The following is a 23,438-nucleotide window of genomic DNA, read 5'->3' on the forward strand; positions in this document are numbered from 1 at the left end:
GACCGCGGGAGACGACGCTTCATCCAGTCCCAAACATGCTCAATGGGGGACAGATCCGGGCATCTTGCTGGCCAGGGTAGTTGACTTACACCTTCTAGAGCACGTTGGGTGGCACGGGATACATGCGGACGTGCATTGTCCTGTTGGAACAGCAAGTTCCCTTGCCGGTCTAGGAATGGTAGAACGATGGGTTCGATGACGGTTTGGATGTACCGTGCACTATTCAGTGTCCCCTCGACGATCACCAGTGGTGTACGGCCAGTGTAGGAGATCGCTCCTCACACCATGATGCCGGGTGTTGGCCCTGTGTGCCTCGGTCGTATGCAGTCCTGATTGTGGCGCTCACCTGCACGGCGCCAAACACGCATACGACCATCATTGGCACCAAGGCAGAAGCGACTCGCATCGCTGAACACGACACGTCTCCATTTGTCCCTCCATTCACGCCTGTCGCGACACCACTGGAGGCGGGCTGCACGATGTTGGGGCGTGAGCGGAAGACGGCCTAACGGTGTGCGGGACCGTAGCCCAGCTTCATGGAGACGGTTGCGAATGGTCCTCGCCGATACCCCAGGAGCAACAGTGTCCCTAATTTGCTGGGAAGTGGCGGTGCGGTCCCCTACGGCACTGCGTAGGATCCTACGGTCTTGGCGTGCATCCGTGCGTCGCTGCGGTCCGGTCCCAGGTCGACGGGCACGTGCACCTTCCGCCGACCACTGGCGACAACATCGATGTACTGTGGAGACCTCACGCCCCACGTCTTGAGCAATTCGGCGGTACGTCCACCCGGCCTCCCGCATGCCCACTATACGCCCTCGCTCAAAGTCCGTCAACTGCACATACGGTTCACGTCCACGCTGTCGCGGCATGCTACCAGTGTTAAAGACTGCGATGGAGCTCCGTATGCCACGGCAAACTGGCTGACACTGACGGCGGCGGTGCACAAATGCTGCGCAGCTAGCGCCATTCGACGGCCAACACCGCGGTTCCTGGTGTGTCCGCTGTGCCGTGCGTGTGATCATTGCTTGTACAGCCCTCTCGCAGTGTCCGGAGCAAGTATGGTGGGTCTGACACACCGGTGTCAATGTGTTCTTTTTTCCATTTCCAGGAGTGTATTATGAAAATTGAGCAGAGGAAGACAGAAAGGGAAAGACCCCCCCCCCCCCAGAACAAAACTGACATCTCCAACGTAGTGGAAACGACTGAAGGAAAGTCATTGCCGTCATTTAGGCGCTCAAACAGCCATAGTCTTCCAGCCTGTGTTCACTGCAGTAGTGCCAAGTGGAATACCAGTAATAGTGCACACTTAGATTTTATATCGAATAAAGTATGTTACTTATTACTTTAGTTCTTAAATTAATAACATGACGTAAGTTAATCTAAAATCGTCAGACTGATGCTTTTGAAATGCTACATTTCTCTAAACTGAATTTCTTGGATGTTATGTTACACCATTGTACTAATTACTGATGTAAACAAATAATAATCATTGTTATATTGAAACATTTTATACACTATCATAAAAAAAAAACACGAAACACCACGAAGGAATTTTGAGAATGATACGGAAATTGTTAGAGTACAATTACAGACAAACAAATGACTACAATGTCAAAAAAAAAACAACGCTTTGTTCAGGAGAAAGAGCTTCACAAATTTAGCGAGTCAGTTACAAGCGGGACTCGTCACTGAAAACAATTCTACTTCATTCAATGAGGTTTAAAGCCGTAGAAGTGTCTGAGACGTCCTGGACGGCGATGGGTCACAAACTTGACTGTCACTCGCCATAGACCCGAAAACCAGAAGTGATGCTCTGGGGTTTCATTTATCTTTTTGTACAAGGAACCCTTTGGTTGTCATCCACGGCACTCTTACGGTACAATGGTACGTCGAGCATATCCTATGCCCCAATTCTGCCGTTCATGGCAAGTTATCCTGGGCCCACATTTCAGCAAGATAACGCCCACCAGACAGGGCAAGAGTTTCTACTGCTTGCTTTGGTGCTTGCCAAAACCTACCTTGGCCAGAAGGATAGCCTGATCTATGCCAAGAATGTCCGGAATATTATGGACTAGGTCCTCTAACCCTCTCGAGATTTTTAAGGTCTAGCGCGTCAATTGTAAGGACTATGGCACGACATTCGTCAGGAGGACATCAAACAACCCTATAAATCAATGTCAAGCTGAATAACTGCTTGCGTACCAGGCAGAGGTGGACCAATGCGTTACGGACTTGCTCCGCTGGTGAAGCTCTTGGTCCTGAATAAACCATCCATTTTTTCTGAAATTATAATCATTTGTTTGCATGTTACATGCACGTCACATCTACCGACTTCCACCCCATTAAGGTAATTGCTTCGTGGTGCGTCTTTTTTCTTATTGTGTATTTTTTTTGTCATTATCTGTGGCAAGTTAATCAAGTATGTGACCGTAAGTAATATTTGTTGGGGGAACGGGTAGAAGAAGGTATAGAAGAGGGGAGAACACAGACTAACTACCTGGAAGCAACAGTTTCATGATTTCAGTACATTCATTTTCTTTTTGCACCGTAAATATTGGGACTCCCAAGAAATCTAGGTCCACATGTATTACAAAGTGTAATGGCGGATTCCTCATCTGAGTTTACGTCTATTTTGCTGTGTGAGACTGTAACTTGTAGCGAGAAAGAAATCTCCAATCAACCGTGAATTCTCAAGTAAGACCACGTTGTTGGCCTGGAATTTTACTGATTCACATCTAGACATTTCATGTGCAAACTTGGAAACGCCTTGCATACGTCGTGAACCATGGTTCCGTTAATGCACTTCCATGAAGCCGTCGGCACACGGACCGACACTGTTGAGCGTGCCGCGTTCAAGCTGCTGCTGAACGCTCAGAACCGACGAGACTTGTTCATACGGCACGTGTACTTCAACGAGGTACATGCCATCGCAGCGCGCTCCAGCGCAAGGTGTCCGCTTATCTGGCTCGCAAATCACATTGTTTACGAAACGGGCAGCCGAAAAATTCCTACGTTGGATGTATTAAAATGCACATTTACTCCACTGCCCATATGCTACTTCACGATGCATAAATAAAAACTTGAAACTCCATGAACATGTTATAAGGCGAAAAGGGAAGTACCATGTACCGTCAATAAGGACATCGGCTTATGAAAGTTCCATTACACGTAAGGTGATACAAGTTTACAACAGTTCTCCACGTAAGAAAAAAAATTGTTTCTTCATTCTCATCTTTTAGTCAAACCTCCCCCCCCCCACCCCCTCCCCCGCCCCCAATAAACCATGGACCTTGCCGTTGGTGGGGAGGCTTGCGTGCCTCAGCGATACAGATAGCCGTACCGTAGGTGCAACCACAACGGAGGAGTATCTGTTGAGAGGCCAGACAAACGTGTGGTTCCTGAAGAGGGGCAGCAGCCTTTTCAGTAGTTGCAGGGGCAACAGTCTGGATGATTGACTGATATGGCCTTGTAACACTAACCAAAACGGTCTTGCTGTGCTGGTACTGCGAACGGCTGAAAGCAAGGGGAAACTACAGCTGTAATTTTTCCCGAGGACATGCAGCTTTTCTGTATGGTTAAATGATGATGGCGTCCTCTTGGGTAAAATATTCCGGAGGTAAAATAGTCCCCCATTCGGATCTCCGGGCGGGGACTACTCAAGAGGACGTCATTATCAGGAGAAAGAAAACTGGCGTTCTACAGATCGGAGCGTGGAATGTCAGATCCCTTAATCGGGCAGGTAGGTTAGAACATTTAAAAATGGAAATGGATAGATTAAACTTAGATATAGTGGGAATTAGTGAAGTTCGGTGGCAGGAGGAACAAGACTTTTGGTCAGGTGAATACAGGGTTATAAATACAAAATCAAATAGGGGTAATGCAGGAGTAGGTTTAATAATGAATAGGAAAATAGGAATGCGGGTAAGCTACTACAAACAGCATAGTGAACGCATTATTGTGGCCAAGATAGACATGAAGCCCATGCCTACTACAGTAGTACAAGTTTATATGCCAACTAGCTCTGCAGATGGTGAAGAAATTGATGAAATGTATGATGAGATAAAAGAAATTATTCAGGCAGTGAAGGGAGACGAAAATTTAACAGTCATGGGTGACTGGAATTCGAGAGTAGGAAAAGGGAGAGAAGGAAATGTAGTAGGTGAATATGGATTGGGGGGAAGAAATGAAAGAGGAAGCCGTCTGGTAGAATTATCCACAGAGCACAATTTAATGATACCTAACACTTGGTTCAAGAATCATATAAGAAGATTTTATACATGGAAGAAGCCTGGAGATACTGACAGGTTTCAGATAGATTATATAATGGTAAGACAGAGATTTAGGAACCAGGTTTTAAATTGTAAGACATTTCCAAGTGCAGATGTGGACTCTGACCACAATCTATTGGTTATGAACTGTAGATTGAAACTGAAGAAACTGCAAAAAGGTGGGAATATAAGCAGATGGGACCTGGATAAACTGAAAGAACCAGAGGTTGTACATTCAAGGAGAGCATAAGGGAACAATTGACAGGAATGGCGGAAAGAAATACAGTAGAAGAAGAATTGGTAGCTTTGAGGGATGAAGTAGTGAAGGCAGCAGAGGATCAAGTACGTAAAAAGACGAGGGCTAGTAGAAACCCTTGGGTAACAGAAGAAATATTGAATTTAACTGATGAAAGGAGAAAATATAAAAATGCAGTAAATGAAGCAGGCAAAAAGGAATACAAACGTCTCAAAAATGAGAGCGACAGTAAGTGCAAAATGGCTAAGCAGGCATGGCTAGAAGACAAATGTAAGGATGTAGAGGCTTATCTCACTAGGGGTAAGATAGATACTGCCTACAGGAAAATTAAAGAGACCTTTGGAGAAAAGAAAACCACTTGTGTGGATATCAAGAGCTCAGTTGGAAAACCAGTTCCAAGCAAAGAAGGGAAAGCAGAAAGGTGGAAGGAGTATATAGATGGTCTATTCTATACAAGGGCGATGTACTTGAGGACAATATTATGGAAATGGAAGAGGATGTAGATGAAGATGAAATGGGAGATATGATACTGCGTGATGAGTTTGACAGAGCACTGAAAGACCTGAGTCGAAACAAGGCCCCGGGAGTAGACAACATTCCATTATAACTACTGACAGCCTTGGGAGAGCCAGTCCTCACAAAACTCTACCATCTGGTGAGCAAGACGTATGAGACAGGCGAAATACCCTCAGACTTCAAGAAGAACATAATAATCCCAATCCCAAAGAAAGCAGGTGTTGACAGATGTGAAAATTACCGAACTATCAGTTTAATAAGTCACGGCTGCAAAATACTATCACGAATTCTTTACAGACGACCTCGGGGAAGATCAGTTTGGATTCCGTAGAAATATAGGAACACGTGAGGCAATACTGACCATACGACTTATCTTAGAAGCTAGATTAAGGAAAGGCAAACCTACGTTTCTAGCATTTGTAGACTTAGAGAAAGCTTTTGACAATGTTGACTGGAATGCTCTCTTCCAAATTCTGAATGTGGCAGGGGTAAAATACAGGGAGCGAAAGGCTATTTACAATTTGTACAGAAACCAGTTGGCAGTTATAAGAGTCGAGAGGCATGATAGGGAAGCAGTGGTTGGGAAGGGAGTGAGACAGGGTTGTAGCGTATCCCCGATGTTATTCAATCTGTATATTGAGCATGCAGTAAAGGAAACGAAAAATTTTGAGTAGGTATTAAAATCCATGGAGAAGAAATAAAAACTTTCAGGTTTGCCGATGACATTGTAATTCTGTGAGAGACAGCAAAGGACTTGGAAGAGCAGTTGTACGGAATGACAAGTGTCTTGAAAGGAGGATAGAAGATAAACATCAGCAAAAGCAAAACTGGGATAATGGAATGTAGTCGAATTAAATCGGGTGATGCTGCGGGAATTAGATTAGGAAATGAGACACGTAAAAAGTAGTAAAGGAGTTTTGCTATTTGGGGAGCAAAATAACTGATGATGGTCGAAGTAGAGAGGATATAAAATGTAGACTGGCAATGGCAAGGAAAGCGTTTCTGCAGAAGAGAAATTTGTTAACATCGAGTATAGATTTATTTGTATGGAGTGTAGCCATGTATGGAACTGAAACATGGACGATAAATAGTTTGGACAAGAAGAGAAAGAAGCTTTTGAAATGTGGTGCTACAGAAGAATGCTGAAGATTAGATGGGTAGATCACATAACTAATGAGGAGGTATTGAATAGGATTGGGGAGAAGAGAAATTTGTGGCACAACTTGAGTAGTAGAAGGGATTGGTTGGTAGGACATGTTCTGAGGCATCAAGGGATCACCAGTTTAGTATTGGAGGGCAGCGTGGAGGGTAAAAATCGTAGAGGGAGACCAAGAGATGAATACACTAAGCAGATTCAGAAGGATTTAGGTTGCAGTAGTTACTGGGAGATGAAGCAGCTTGCACAGGATAGAGTAGCATGGAGAGCTGCATCAAACCAGTCTCAGGACTGAAGACCACAACAACAACAACAACAGTCAAACCTAACATCATCCTTACATAATCATTGTTCCTATTCCGCAGCAGAATCTTTATAACAATCGAAATACAACACTCGACACAAGAAAGTGCAAAGTTCATTACTGGTACGTAGTAGTGCGAACTGTCTTATACCTATAAAGTTCACCTCACTCCTCGGATAGAGCGCACTTATATGTATAAAGCATGGAATATATTTCTATTAAAGTAATAAGAAAGGATGAGAAAGTAGTAGAATATGTGAATGTTAGTACAGAAATATTTGGATCTAGTGAGCTGCAAACACAACACATCACCTTTTACTTTACAACTCTGCATCTCTATTCATTACGCTACACGACCATGAATGATGTACGATCATACTTTGCATCTTCCCATTTTCTCAAACCCTTAACTGTAGATATGTTATTAACTGACAGTTATAAAAAACTGTACCATGAACAACGCAAAATGGCTCTGAGCACTATGGGACTTAACATCTGAGTTCATCAGTCCCCCAGAAATTAGAACTACTTAAACCTAACCAACCTAAGGACATCACACACATCCATGCCCGAGGCTGGATTCGAACCTGCGACCGTAGCGGTCGCGCGGTTCCAGACTGTAGCGCCTAGAGCCGCTCGGCCACAGTGGCCGCCATGAACAATGCACTTTTGTTGGGTCCTTGATGTGCCATTGCCTTTAAATTGGATATTTTTCATTAGCTGCGCAGTACAATAATTTTCTTAACCATCAATATGTCGTTTCTCGCTACTTTTATTACAAAAAGTTGTACACTCACGCACAGGTTTCTGAGAGAGCCTCAAGTTGCTGGTGCTTAGGAACAGCACACAATACCTTCGAAAACCACATGCGAGATTTTCATATGAACATGACCTTTCAGTCGGAAATTTAATACAGTTATTTTTTGTAATGAGATGTGTTTGTGCTGGAATCAACAACTTTCGAATTATTCGAGAGAAACGAGTTTGAAGGTCATTCTCATACGTTTTTCTTGAATAATTCGAACTGCAGCCACCAGAGAAGATGTATCCCAATACAAAATTTAACTAAATTTATTTTCCTACAAATTGCTGCTGTTCAGTTTTTTCTGTAGGACTAATAGTTCGCGCCTAGCGAGCGAGAGAAAATGTAAATCTTGTGCAAGGTATTTGAAGGCGTTGCGGGTTGCATAAAGCCTGTCTGTGGGGGCAGCTGAACACGCTGCGCTGTGGGACTGGACTGGACTGGAGCGGCCGCGAGCCGGGACAGCGGAGAGCGGAACCGTGTTGCTGCCAGTCGGCGCGGTTATTCCGACAATTTCCGCCGGCGGCACCGCCCGCCCCCAATAACCGCGCGCTGCCCACGTGCGTCATAGCCCGCGCAATCGATATGGCGGTACACGGTGTATGACGTGCTGTGATGTGATGCGATGCCATACAACTACGGTCGATGATGAGGGCGAGGGCGAACTAGCAACACACTCTAGATCAGAGCCTCACAGAGCTCGCATCCACGACTCAGCAGCGGAAACATTGTTCTGCAAGTGTTTCCGTCATTCTCTGGCGCGTTTTAATGATGCTTTCGTAGCTCAGACGTACAATAACAACAGTTACATTAACACCATACAAATTTGTAACTCTGTCCCATGTAAGTTTTAGATTATTTCATTGGTTCAGAGTATCTGACATGTCTGATACAGCTCTGCACGTTGGGAAGGGTTCGTCAGCGTGCTTTCTCCAAGTTATGACGTCAGAGACTCAGCACCGAGGCCTACGAGAAAGATAGGCCAAGCTCGAGCAACTCAGCAGACAAACTGCGTTTCTACTCCTGTTAACTCGTAACTAGGTCTGTGTGTTCAAATGAAAATGCCATCTTCTACTAAAATCCACTATTATGGAATCTTCCCGTTAATAGTCCTACAATGACAGGAAGTCCATAGGCCTACTAATACTTTGTTACGGCTGTACTGGAGTACAATAAAATGAAAATCATGCCAAAACGATCGTTAGTTGAATAAAGCACTACATCTTCTATGAAATAGTGACTGTTACGCAGGAAAGACTAAACGCTATAAACAATGTTATACCATTTATGTCTAGAATTTTTTTTTTTTCTTTTTGGACGACTAGTAATCAGTAACACCTTATAATAGCAGACTCCAGTAGAAGATGTAATTCTCGTCTCGTGGTCGTGCGGTAGCGTTCTCGCTTCCCACGCCCGGGTTCCCGGGTTCGATTCCCGGCGGGGTCAGGAATTTTCTCTGCCTCGTGATGGCTGGGTGTTGTGTGCTGTCCTTAGGTTAGTTAGGTTTAAGTAGTTCTAAGTTCTAGGGGACTTACGACCACAGCCGTTGAGTCCCATAGTGCTCAGAGCCATTTGAACCATTTTTTGTAATTCTCGTTAGTACTACACACCCAGTTGCGAATTAGGTTTCGAGCCTACCTTCGTGACGTACGCGCTGCGGCCTGTCTTTCTCGTGGGCCTCGCTCAGCACGCTCCGTGTACCGACGGCTTTAGGTAGCATCACGATTGACTGAAACTAAACTTCTTTTGATAAGTCTTGTCTGAACAGCGTTCCAGTATACGCGTAGTGAATCGCGGTTGCGTCCTATCGGCATAGATGAGCAGTAAGACGCTGGCTGCCACGCACTGTTTTAGCCCACATCCGCGCCCTCCATTCCCCCCCCCCCCCCCCGCACTACTTCTCTCACCCCCTCACACCCCCGGGACCATACGCATTACGAGAATTAGTATTTTTAATGTATACCCTCCGACCTTTTACCACCACGTGGCAGCGCGACAGCAAATATTTTGATCGCACATATTGCATTTTTAGTTTCGTTTTCTTAACATATTCTAAGTTTATTTCGAGTAATCAAACCAAACATAGGGATTATTAATTAAGTGTGTATCCAACTGTCGCACTGTGCTGAAAACACAGTGCTGTGCTCTATCTGCGTATCAATCTGCCAATATTTCATCCATTTGCACAAAACCTTCAGAATTATTTTGATACTTGTACTATGTCACAACTGCACTCCTGTATCCGATAATACGGCTATTAAACGACAGGTAAATTACGTGTGTTAGTAGATTTGATGTTAGAAATTCATCATTAACTCGAACAATTAGTGACTTCAGTCGAGGTTATTCTACTACCCCATGGGAAAGACCAGCCCATCCTCATGGAGTAACTCCCGCTTAAGATACCAACTTTGTTTCGGTTCGTGTCATTCTATCTTTACTGTTCCGTACATCAATTAGTAAAAACACGAACTTATAGGTTCGTTTTGTTGTCCATCTGTCTGTCTGACTGTTCAAAAACCATTTTTCTCAGAAACGGGTTGACATATCGCGTATAAGTTTATGTCGCATACTAACAACTACAGTCAAAAGATACGGCCATTTATGTCACATATTTTGATACTCGCAAACTCACTCATCGAAACATTCCAATAGGCCAACAATCACGACATTTGGCAAAAAGAAAGATTTCACAGTACATGTGCAGGGAAAAAAAAATCCAAAGTGTTAATTCGTTACTATATCACTTTAAAAAATTATTTGTCTTTGGTGGCCGACTTGAAACTTGAAATTACAGCAATGTCTTGCGAGTATCAATGTCGGTAATTGGCAAAGCCGGCCGGGGTGGTCGAACGGTTCTAGGCGCTACAGTCTGGAACCGCGCGACCGCTACGGTCGCAGGTTCGAATCCTGCCTCGGGCATGGATGTGCGTGATGTCCTTAGGTTAGTTAGGTTTAAGTACTTCTAAGTTCTGGGGGACTGATGACATCAGAAGTTAAGTCCCATAGTGCTCAGAGCCATTTTGGTAATAGGCACAAATCATAGATTCTCGCTTCCCGGAATGGATGAACATAAATTAAGTTTGTACAGAACCCTCAGAGCGCGAGTCCTGCCCGATTTTTCCATTTATTTAGAGTTCCTTCAGAACGGAGAACAGTTTCATAATGGAGAAGTGTTCTGGCGTGGTATTTCGTCTCTTCTGCTACAGGTGTCTTGCATTTTTGTAGTGGAGAGATTACAGTGTACTTAAGCCTTCTGTTTAGTATGTGACGACAGGTGTTCAACCATATGTAAATGAACCCCGTAAAAGAACCGCCACCCCCCCCCCCCCCCCCCCCCACACACACACACACAAAGACTTGCAGACAATAGTAGAGAATGCCGTTTTGTACTCGGCAAATACATGGCCGTAACAGTGTTTCAGTGTTTAGTAGTTCTTGCGCATCCAGCCTGGTTTGCAGGTAAGCATACCTGATCTTTTTGATGGTAAATCCATTAACTACTACTCGTTGATACTTAATGGAAAATTTGAAGGATTAGATAGATATACTGGTGATACTGTCTTACTTGAAACGTGACTGGAAGATTTTCAAGAACTATTTTACACTGTTGCTGAAGGGAGTGATGCCACGCCGTTACGTTCAAACGTCAGGAAGATAACACGGAAGGTTGTCATCAGCAGAAACCGGGATGAAACTTGGGACATTATTGCTGGTTCTTTTCTCAAGAAATTTACTGTAGAATTGGAGAGTCCGGAAATTCTTTTCAGAAAATTAAAGACGTTCTGAATGGCCATGACTTAAATATTGCACTTCGCACTGGATTAATTCGATCATAAATGTTCACTATCCTACTCTATGTACGGAGTTGAGTCACGAACACTTAGGTAAGATATTGGAGGCATTTGAAATGTTGCGTATCGAAGGATGTTAAGGATAAAAAAGTCACAAATGTGACAGTACTTTGGCGTATCAGCAAAGATTTAGAAATTATCAATACCATCAAGAGAAGAAAATTTGAAGACATTGGCCAGATAACGACCAACAACAAATATAACATGTTGCAAATAACACTTCAAGGAAAGTTTGATAGCACTGGTCAACAATGAATTTCGTTCCTAAATGGGAGCAACAGCTATTAACCAAATTCGGTGTGCTGATTTTAATACTCTCGATAAAAATCACTAACTGGTCCTAGTTTGTGAGACGATGCGTTATGTTAGGTTCAACTGGTTAGTTATATAATGAGACCACCGTATTCTTTCATATTATATAAATAAAACTTTTTTTTCCATTTCACGTTTGCGTAATAAAATGTCACTCTCGTGTGTGAACAGTAGTGATAATTTCTGTTACATTTGTGGCGAGTTCATATTTACTACACAGACTAGGAAGCTCACGCCTGTTTTCCGCAAAGCTTAACTGTACTTTGGAAGCAAGGTGGGGGTGACCAGCAGGAAGGATGGGCCCCTTATTTCTGCTGTAATACCCGTGCTGTGCAGCTAAGGGGGTGGCTGAATGGGAAGCATATATCTGTGCGATTTACAGTGCCCATGGTTTGGCGAGAACCAAACAGCATACGAACTACTATTATTTTTGTGCAAGACCATCAATAAAAGTATGACAATGACAAAGGAAAGGATGGTGTATCCAAACTTACCATCAGCACTTCGCCCTGTTCCCAACAGCTCAGAGTTGTCTGTACCTAGCCGGCCGGTGTGGCCGAGCGGTTCTAGGCGCTACTGTCTGGAACCGCGCGAACTACTTAAACCTAACTAACCTAAGGACATCACACACATCCTTGCCCGAGGCAGGATTGGAACCTGCGACCGTAGCAGTCGCGCGGTTGCGGACTGAAGCGCCTAGAACCGCTCGGTCACAGCGGCCGGCTGCAATAATATTGATGGGTTACTAGCAACATTGGGAACTGAATACAGCCCACAGAACTGAAGACTTTTCATAGATGCCTCAAAGGAGAGTTTAAAATGTGTGTTTCTCCATAATGGGAGAAAAGCTCCAATCCTGTTGTGCATGCTGCACATATGAAAGAGACATACAACTCACTGAAGCATATTCTACAATGTGGACAACCTGTGCTATTCTGAAGGTTGTAGCGCTCCTCCTAGGTATGCAATTAGAATATACCAAGTTCTCGAGTTCCATTTGCAACTGACAAACACAAGAGCGGCCAAAGCGAAGCAACCTAGAGCTAGGACAGAAGAATGTGTTGTGTTAACTTGTCGTTAGAGAACAGATTCTGCTGCCTCCACTCCCCATCAAACTCGGTCTTATGAAGATTTTCGCAAAGGCCCTGAATATAGAGAGTGCAACCTGTGAGTGTCTTCAACAAATGTTCGCTCACATGACACATGTTAAGCTCAAGGAAGGTGTAATTTATCGGCCCACAAATAAGGACACTCATTAAGAGCGAACATTTTACTGAACTACTGAACGGAAAGGAAAAAAATTGCATGATGCTTTTAAAGATGTAACCATGAATTTCCTTGGAATCAAGAAAGCAGAAAATTATGTGGAATTTGTGTAGAATATGGTGAAATGGGGTGTCACGTGTCTCTTAAGTTGCACTACTTACACTCCCACTTAAACTTATTTCCAGAGTCTCTCGGTGCTGTTAGTGATGAACATGGGGAGAGATCCCATCAGCACAGCGCTACGATGGAGAAACGTTACCAGTAAAAATGGAAGCCTACTGCTCAACAGGAAGACTTTAGAAACTACCGACAAACGAAAATCTCGGAAAGGAAAATTTTATAGTATTTTATATACATGGAAATAATGTTTGTAACAAATGTACTCAAGTTATGTGTATACAGACAGATAAATGAATTGGCGTATACAGAAAACAGTAGTTAGTATTAGCAGACACTTTCCAGAACGTACGAGGGCGTGCTGAAAAGTAATGCCTCCGAATTTTCATGTGAAAACTCCTAAAGCTTTCCAAATAAAACAAACTCTATTACCATTCTACACATTTATTGTTCATGTCTACACATTCATATGTCAATGCACTCACCCATTTCTCCCAACGAGAGACCAGTTTGTTGATATCGCAACTGTAGAATCTTTGACTTCGTTGATGGCGCTCCATCACTGTCAAAGTGAAGCCCTCGAGGGTGCTTTTTAAGTTTTGGAAACATGACAATCGGATGGGGCGTCGGATTGTTGCAAATGACCTAGCGCTCGTGTGTGTGTGTGTGTGTGTGTGTGTGTGTGTGTGTGTGTGTGAGAGAGAGAGAGAGAGAGAGAGAGAGAGAGAGATTGTCACGCTGAAGGCGAGTGTGCTCTGTGTGTGGACGAACTCTTCGGTTAGATGCTAGATTACAGCAAGCTGTTTCTCACGCACCGACACAGTTACGTTACATACCACCATAGCGAAGCAGGAAATCGACCGAATTATATGCAGGACATGTAATACCTCAACCGATATTAAAATGCTTTTCAGCACGTCCTCAGGAAGACTATCCATGCTGAAACAATTACGACAGTGGTTTGGACTGAGCACACAGCTCTGTGCAGAGAAGCCTCGACAAACAGCGTATCATACTACTGGTCACCAGTATTCCTAGAAGACGTTGCACTCAAAGAAGAAAATACAGTGCAATTAAAATTGTCTTTCTTCATATGGAGATAAGCGACTTGATTAAAATGAAATAAAACATGTACGGGGGCAGTCGGATTAAAACTAGACAGGAGAGAAAAAAGCAGTCTGTTTATTATTTCAAAAGTAATCGCCACAACTTAATACATCTATACCACTGTGGCACAAGACAGTCAGTGCCAATGTTTGCGGCTACCTGTGAAACCGTGATCGTATCCAATAGGGCTCATTTTTTTGCCGAGGCTGTTTCGACTGTGCAGCAAAAGGTTCGCTGGGAAGCCCTCACACACCCTCCACACCGTCTCGACCTCTCCCCACGCGATTTCCATACTTTCAGGTCCCTGAAGAAAGAAATACGTGGCCGTCGCATGAAGAGGTGACCTCCAGGGTTCCGCAGGCAACCGCGAACATTATGCCATGATGGCATTGACAGTCTTGTCTCTCAATGCGATAAATATATAACAGTTAGGACAATTACTTTTGAAAAAACTGACAGTTAACTTAATTTTTCCCCAACTGTCTCGTTTTCATTTGACTGTCCCTTATATAAATGTCAGCGTTTCTGTAACATGGGATATTCAATTAAAATCTTTCAGAGTATAAGCGAAGTAGATATCAGAAGGTAACACCTAAGTGACGCGACGTAATACAGTACGTGAAAGCGTACCAGCAGGAAAGAACAAAAGTAAGAGCCCAAAGCACAGCTTATATTTTGCGCCCCCGTCTTAATTACCAAGAGTGAGCGGGAGAGGTGTGGGGAGGGGGGTTTGGGGAGGTACAAGATAATATTTTCCCTATTCATATGTATCTATGGCAAAGGCGTTCAGTTAGTTCTAAAACAATGACTGTTTTTGAGCAACAAACATGACTCAATCACTTAGCGAGAATGTCATCAGAGAGCTAAAAGATTCTTCGTTCACCTCTGTATCTGTCAAACACTTCGCTCCACCGTTGTTGTTGATCCGGGTTGAACAGTACGTTGGGTGAATCAGAAATCCAATAGGGCTGAAGGCAACCATTTCGTCGAGGAGGGATTTATCTTAGTTGATAGAAAAAAAGTTAAGTGTGAATTTGAAGATATCGTTAACGTTGATATGCAGCAGAATTTTGGAACATATATTGTATTCGAACATAATGAATTACCTCGAAGGAAACGATCTATTGACACACAGTCAACATGGGTGTAGAAAACATAGTTCCTGTGAAACACAACTAGCTCTTTCTTCACATGTGTTGAGTGCTACTGACAAGGGATTTGAGATAGATTCCTTTTTCCTGGATTTCCGGAAGTATTTTGACACTGTACCACACAAGCGGCTCTTAGTGAAATTGCGTGCTTATAGAATATTATCTCAGTTATGTGACTGTATTTGCGATTTCCTGTCAGAGAGGTCACAGTTCGTAGTAATTGACGGAAAGTCATCGAGTAAAACATAAGTGATTTCAGGCATTGCCCAAGGTAGTGTTATAGGCCCCTTGCTGTTCCTTATCTATATAAACGATTTGGGAGACAATCTGAGCAACCGTCTTCGGTTGTTTGCAGATGACACTGTCGTTTATCGACTAATAAAGTCATCAGAAGACCAAAACAAACTGCAAAACGATTTAGAAAAAATATCTCAATGGTGCGAAAAGTGGCAGTTGACCCTAAATAACGAAAAGTGTGAGGTCATCCGCATGAGTGCTAAAAGGAACTCGTTAAAACTTCGGTTACATGATAAATCACTCTGATCCAAAAACCGTAAATTCCACAAACTACCTAGGTATTAGAATTACGAACAACTTAAATAGGAAGGAACACACAGAAAATGTGTGGAAAAATGTTGTGTGCGTTTATTGGCATGACACTTAGAAAATGTAATTGATCTACTGAAGAGATTGCCTACACTACACTTCTCCGTCCTCTTTTAGAATACTGCTGCGCGGTGTGGGATCCTTACCAGATAGGACTAACGGAGTTCTTCGAAAAAGTTCCAAGAAGGGCTACACGTTTTGTATTATCGGGAAATGGGGGAGGGAGTGTCACTGAAATGATACAGGATTTGGGCTGGAAATCATTAAAAGAAAGGCGTTTTTCATTGAGACGGAATCTTCTCACGTAATTCCAGTCACCAACTTTCTCCTCTGAATGTGAAAATATTTTGTTGACACCGACCTACATAGGGCGGAACGATCACCACGATAAAATAAGGGAAATCAGAGCTCGTACGGAAAGATACAGGTGTTCATTCTTTCAGCGCGCTATAGGAGATTGGAATAATAGAGAATTGTAAAGGTGGTTCGATGAACCCTCTGCCAGGCACTTAAATGTTATTTGCAGAGTATCCATATAGATGTAGATACTAGCTGAAGAAAAAAAATAAACCGTTTCGGTGTTATCATAATTTTTTCTGTACTACATGGGCTATATAGTCCAACTGAAGCTGAGAATGTTAGTCTAATCAATGAAGTTACAGAGGGTTCCCAAGACATATACAACGCGTGTTTCATTCCTCAACGTAACGAAGCTAAAAAAGTTGCTAACCATTTTTCGTCCAATAATACCAGTGCAGTTGCAAAAGCGAAGCAGAGGAATGTTGTTTCTGACCAATTGTTCTCGGTAACAGCTTGACACCTATGCATAATAGACGCAATTTTGTAGACTGTGTTCGGGTTGACAGCTGATTTACCCTATTTCATGAGCAAAAGCGTTGTGTGAACCTAAATGAGTAGTGCTACAACACGATTTCGCATATGCGTACACGGTTGCATTCTATGCGCCTAACAATAACCTGGAACTCTTTAGTGGTGACATTTCGTAGGTCTCGTAGAATCCCCCGTGCCGAATAATGCAGTAGGTTAACTATACTTTGCGGCAGGTAAGCTATAGATTTCTGGCACTATGATATTTAGATGGTTCAAATGGCTCTGAGCACTATGGGACTTAACATCTATGGTCATGAGTCCCTTAGAACTACTTAAACCTAACTAACCTAAGGACATCACACACATCCATGTCCGAGGCAGGATTCGAACCTGCGACCGTAGCAGTCACGCGGTATGATATTTAGAGACTGCACAGACAGTCGCTACATGCGTATCTGCAGCTATGTAACCCTTCCAATATTTTCGTCTTTTATCAACTGGGTGACACAATCGAAATAGCAAAAGCCTTTCACACTTTTTATTGTATTTAATACACAAAACACTTCCTGCAGGTTCCAGTTGTGCAACACAAGGTATGGAGGAAGATTGTGGCCAAGTGCAGCCGGTCCGTGATGACACAAATGACAGCGTCCGGCTATCACGGTGACGTGTAGTTAATGCAATTCATAATAAAACGCTATTGGACATTTAAAGTATCTAATTCCTCGACAATGCGTGGTTTTTGTTTAACTGCGATGGTGGCTTATTGATAGCCGTACTAAATGTGCTATAGTCTTTACATTTCTACAACTATTGCAACAGAGTCGAAGTTGAATTGCATGCTTATGAATTTCTTTGCGATCCAAACACACGCTGCAGAACGTGTAAGTTTTGACACATCTTCTGTGCAACGGCTCCTCCGTACTCACTGCGAAAATAACCTATAATGTATAAAAACAGGAAGCGCTAAGCTGCAATGCCGCCACTGAGACTAGAACGATGCCCACAGCCCTTAAATTTTCCCTACATGTTAAGAACTTTTGAGACCTTACTGCACAGCGCTGTTTTCCGCTTTCACTTAGATACTTTAAGAATGACAGTAACGTTTAGAGATGCATCTCCGTTCACAGTCGTTACCTTCGTCGCAATAGCTATGCGAGTTTTGTGTTAGAAAATTACAACGCTCGACTTTTTGGAATCGGAAGGGATAAGATCCAAGCACGGTCACGCGGAGAACGGGCGTGCATCTACGAAACACCAGGTTAATGGCGAGTCGCGCAGCAGATCTTGCTGGTTACCTGAGCCAAATCCAGAGCAGGAGCTAAAGTCTTTATCGCAATGTATCCGCATAAACGGAAATGCTCCCATTTACTGGCTGCAGCAAGAGCAAGAATCCACTTCTGGTTCTTCTCGGTACTAGCCGAATGCGAAGAAAGGAAAACGCTGAGCGTTCAGGCAGTCACAAACAGCGCGACAGTCGCATTCTGCATGGTCGTCCTCGTCGCTGGCGTTTATGCCGTCTTATCCTCATCAGTTGCTTCCAGGAAACGAACCGCAACTGTCACCTTAACAATAAAGTTGTACGAAACAGTTGGCGTTACTCCGTTTTTTTCCTCAATCCTCGTTTAACATCTACGTCTAGCTAAGGGATATTTGCCAACATCAATATCAGATTCTGAAGAAGCTGCTTTTTCCCTACTCATAACCCAGCGCTTTACTTCTGATGTCCCCCCTCCCGACGAAGGGTTGAAATCATCCGTCGGACTCGGACGTGAGGCGGCATCGAAACATGTGTAGACTACAAAACGCCTCCCATAACCCTACGGAAAGACAGGCCTAATGTGGATGTCGGATGCAAAGGTGCCCGCTACAAAAAACAAAAAAACCGAAATGCCTTTATTCAGCTAGGGCGTAAGAAGTCTGTTTCTGCGGATCATTACGCAAAACTTTACACGATCCTTAAAGAAGTATGTCGTACTGGGAAAGCTGTTAACTACTTTCTGCCGATTGCCGTCTTGACAGTTTCGTGGAGGAATCACCCACATATATTTTATGCTACTCTGAATCTTTTGACAGGTGGAAAGCAGTGATACCTAATCGCGGTACTTGGCGTTCATGCAGTGTGTGGACTACTATTAATCACCTTTCTTCCGTCCGAAGTTGGAGCACGTCTACTACTACGGTTCGTAATACGCCGTCAAGTATATAGCAAACAGGTCCGAGCAAGTCCATGAGGCCTGTTTCAACTGTAGCTCGTCAGCAGTATAACAACAGAAAGCGGATTACCAGTTGCGAGTCACAATTGTGCGAATAATCAGATCGACAAAAACGGCACACTTGAAAGCCACAGGCACGGTGCCGCTAGCCAGTGAATGCTGAGGCCGACCAGCCTCGTACAGTATCAAAGTTTGGATGCAGCAGATCAAACCGCAGCATATAGAACCCTGTTACCAGACACTGGAATCTGTGTTTATTACTTCTAGTTCAAACTACAACTGAAAGTCAATTATTTTTTATGTTCGCCATCATGGCTCTCACGATACCAGCAGCCGACACTAGCATTAGCACTCACACAGCTCGATAGGATAAGGTACAAAACATATTAGAGCACATCTAACACTGTCGAAGAAAAGCTAAGCATTGGAAACGTGACATGAGGATTAAGATATGACTGGGAATCCAAAGTATTTTTGTAGTTTTTAACACGGAGTAACGGGACCCCCTTTCAGTCATGACTACGAGAAAAGCCAAATAGAAGTGATTCTACGTCTACCATTAGATACATCTACAATATATATACCTCACAGCCAACTGGGCAGTCGCCGCAAATATTAGACTTTCACTACGCTATTCTACTAGCAGGTGGAGGATGGGGAAACTAATTGTGCGGCGGCGTACGCACCCTACACTCACGTATTTTGATGATACCTATTGGGACGGAAGCACAGTCGAGGTAAACAGCGGTTGTTTGATGTTAAACGAGAACAGCGTAGTCATTCTCCTAACGACTAGGTATTAAGCTGCGTGAGCGTCTATGTTGACCTGTCATATGGGCTGATACGACACAGCAGCACTTTAATTTTCGACCAAAGTCTATCGTCATACCTACCTTGTGAGCGGTGCAAACGTCGTAGCAAAGATCTAGAATTGGCCGCTGTAGCGTCTGGAGTGAGATTTCGTTTGCTTACTCGTCGCGCTTTCCCGGTACCCTCCACCCTCCCAAATCTTCCGTTTGCGTTCGTCAGTACTGATTTCGTGCGTTCACGCCATTTCATATTTCAACGCTGTGGTTCAATCGCTAGGTCGGCAAGTGCCGGTCTACACATGCTTAGGTTTGGGCCTCAATTCTCTGTCACTTATAGCTTCTTTCACGTCTCGCACTGTCAAATTGCACGTTATGCTGTAGGTCACCCTACACCTCGGCGTTCCAGTCACTTCAAAGGTCGCCAGAAGGGAAGGGTGCGACTGCATAATAACATCGTGCCCAGTAAAACACCGCTGTGATCAGAACAGGATCCGGGGTGAGAGCATCTTACCTCGAGAGCTGTACAGACTCGTCACGATCTCAACAGCGCCACTCTAAAATTCTCCGTTGTTTATTTCCACGCCTACTCGATTGGGATTCCATCTCCCAATTGTTCGTTCCGGCATGTTTTTGTTCGTAACACTGCTCTTCACTTTCGTTGAACCATTCCAACGTATTCATCGGAATTCTACACTTCCGATTTCACACATTCGTTCCATTTCATATCGCACCACAGTATGCCTACGCTAATATTAAAAAGATGTGACAGGCCTTGGATTACCACAAAAATGTGACTGCCCAGCTATACCTCTTATTTGGTACGCAGGTATCTGCATGTAAAGCTGCGAGCCCTTCCGCACGTCCTCGCAACCCGCTCAGAGCCCGGCAGCTGCCCTGACGCACGCACGCACGCTCGCACGCAGCCACACACACAGCCACACAGCAGCCGCACTCTGCGCCGGCCTCACTTGCCATGTACCGGAGGCCTCTTCCGGGAGCTGGCCGCGTGCTGCTTCGGCGCTTCTGGCGGGCCGGCTGGAACGTGCGTGTGCGAGATAGTAGCGGTGGCTGGCTGGCTGGTTCGCTATACAGTTAACAACGGGGCAGGGCGAACACAAACTGGAGGGAGGGCAGACACAACTGAACTGGCGCGCGGACGCGGCAGCCGCCGGTGGCAGGGCGCCCAGGCGGGGACGGCGCGGTGGAGGGAGGCAGCCAGGGGGCGGGCAGGGGGGGCGGGGGGCGGCGGCCGCGGTATCGACGCCCTGCGCCTCCGGAGCGAGGGGGCCCGGGGGCGGGGGCGAAACGGGAGCACGTGCGGCACGCCTGCGCCCTCGTGTTTACCTCACCCCGCTGTCCCACTGCTCTCGCCGCCGGCATCGGACCCACAATCCTCTCACTCGTCCTCCACTAACATCGTTTTCTCCCAAACGCGACGTTTCTGTCCCCGATAAGCCAACGTAGTCGCGGTGTTTCCAGTGCGACTGCCGAGTCGAGCGGTTATTTGTACGAGAATTTTAGAAACGTCACTGAACCGACGTACCCGCAAGCTCGACACCACAACGTCACTGTACTCGGATCAGAGCAAAAATGTGATTGACAGCTATTTGTTTGAAGGACAATTACTACAGCAACATCCATCCAGAAAATACGCTAGGATGTACCTCATGTTCCGCTCAACTTTGCCATATGCACTGGCGGAAAAAAAAGTCGCGACACCGAGAATTAGTTTTACGCATAAACGAAAGATGATATCTATTCAAATTTCGTGCCACCCGCGTAAGAGTGGCTCTAGTTGCGCCACTATAAGGATGCATATCAGGTTTACTTTAAATACACGCTGTAAAGGTCGTAAGCGTTAGTTGCCTTTCAGACTGGACATAGTGAATCGACGTTAGCCAAGAATGGCTTTAACGTGACAAAATGCCACTATCAACACCTCACGCTATAACAAGACAACGAGGAGCTGGATGTTCCTTCTGCGATACGGCAGGAATGCAGCCACTGTACGTGAATACGGGCAGCGGTGGTCACGAGAATATACTGTCGTAACGGGACAAGGCAGCGGACGGCCACGTGGCGCCACTCAGAGGGAAGGGGAAGAGCACCGTGTTCCGCTTATGGCTCTCGCGCGATTCGAGCTGCAGTTGGCACCACAGTGACACAACGAACTGTTACAAATGGGCCACCTCAAGTACAGTTCAGAGCCAGACGCCCTGTGGCGTGCATTCCACCGAGCCCAAGCCACCGCCATCTGCGACTTGAGTGGTGCCAAGCGAGAGCTCACTGTACGGCAGGGTGTTTTCTGATGGCCGTACATTGGTTGGGAGGAGGCGAGTTGAAGCCTCGTAACCAAAGTGTCTGCATGCTAGACACACCGGACCTACGCCTTGGACTATGGTCTGGGATGCGATTTCGTGCGATAGCAGGGGCACTTTGGTGGTTGTCCCCTGTACTTACTAAGTGCAACAGGCGTGGAACTACATCCCACAAATCGACCTCCAGCACCTATACAACACAATGCATGCACGTTTGCATTTAACATTATGGCGGTTACGCACGTTACTAATGTACCAGCATTCCGCATTTTCAATGGCTCATCTCGCGCTGTGATTTTGCAGTGTTCATTGCTTAAATATGTTACCTTGACAAACGTATTGCCGAAATTTCATTACCTACATTATTTATTTTTTGTTACTGCGATTTTTTCCCGTGAGAGTAGCTCTGCTAATCACGTGCTAGTTACGTAAAAATGTGAATGCTTTTCACTGCTTGTACTGTTCCTCTAGCCGGTGTGTTTCTTTTCCACGGCAGAATGTCAGACTAGTTCCAAAAGTGCGCAGGAAATCGATAAGGCAATTACCACCTTACGAAGCAAACCAAATACGGCTCGGCGAGGAGCGCGTTGACGCACGCAGAACCGGAGTGCACAAGCGTTGCTGCGACAGCCATTTCTGTGCGCTGGCCATACCGTCCCCTTCCAACATCGACCGTCAGTCACCTTGCTGTTTTCATCGAGGTACACCTGATGGCAGAATAACACTAACGCAATGTTTTTCACATGTTTCAGATCGACGCCCGACAAAACCGTCAGACGAATAACCTATTTAAAGTGTTGGAGAGACGAAGTCTACGAGCTGTGAATGGATGGCTCCTCACCGCCTTTCCTTAAGTAGTAAGCCATCCATATAAACAGGCAAAGTATCATTAAGACGTTCTTCCACATGATTGGACGAAACGAACCACATTTGTGTCAACGTAGTCAGACATTCTGAAGGAGTATGGAAATGTGTGTCCTTAACAAATCAACACAGCAATTTCTCTTTCAAGGGCAGTCACGTTTAATTCACGACACGTTTATGATGATATCTAGTAATGGCCCTGATGACCATGCTATTGAGAGCCCTAAATTATTCTTCTTCTCCACCACCACCACCACCACCACCACCCTACCGGCGGCGGCGTGGAAGAGCTCCAGACGACAGTGCCGGGTCGCAGCAGTCTGTTACTGGTGCCAGACATCGGTCGCTATCTCATGCTGTTAACGAACCGCCTGCATGTGGCAGTATTGCTGCCTGGCTGGCTGGCTGGCTGGCTGCAACCCGCTTACGTAGCTATGAAGCGTCTGTGTGACCCTACAGGTGAAGCTCCCAATGGGTTTCCATGAGGAGCGATGGCTACTGAACGCGGTTGTTGAGCGACGGAGCAGTGCGACGCGGTAAACCCCACAGTGGAACCACCTCCAGATGGACAGATCCCCGAAAGGGATGGAATTGTAAGAAATGTTCGCGCCTTAGTTCTCTCCACACTGTACTCAATAGCGCGCGCGTCTGGTGCGCTAATGTATATTTCACTTCCTCGTCTAAA

At 44.9% G+C, this 23,438-nt stretch overlaps 1 protein-coding gene across 9 annotated transcripts in view; it reads right to left on the minus strand.

Moving 5' to 3' along the window:
* Positions 1 to 23,438, minus strand: part of LOC126214866 (poly(rC)-binding protein 3) — a 524,736-nt gene that overhangs the window by 184,483 nt on the left and 316,815 nt on the right. The window contains exon 1 of one of the 9 annotated variants that reach the window (XM_049941507.1): positions 20,551 to 20,702. The exons of 7 other annotated variants lie outside the window; for them this stretch is intronic. The gene's annotated coding sequence lies outside the window, so the exon portion shown is untranslated. Of the gene's footprint in view, positions 1 to 20,543; positions 20,703 to 23,438 lie in introns of those variants that run through there. One more of the 9 variants, XM_049941506.1, reaches the window with a different exon arrangement.

Source organism: Schistocerca nitens, chromosome 12, assembly GCF_023898315.1.
Source record: "Schistocerca nitens isolate TAMUIC-IGC-003100 chromosome 12, iqSchNite1.1, whole genome shotgun sequence".
Lineage (NCBI taxonomy): Eukaryota > Metazoa > Arthropoda > Insecta > Orthoptera > Acrididae > Schistocerca > Schistocerca nitens.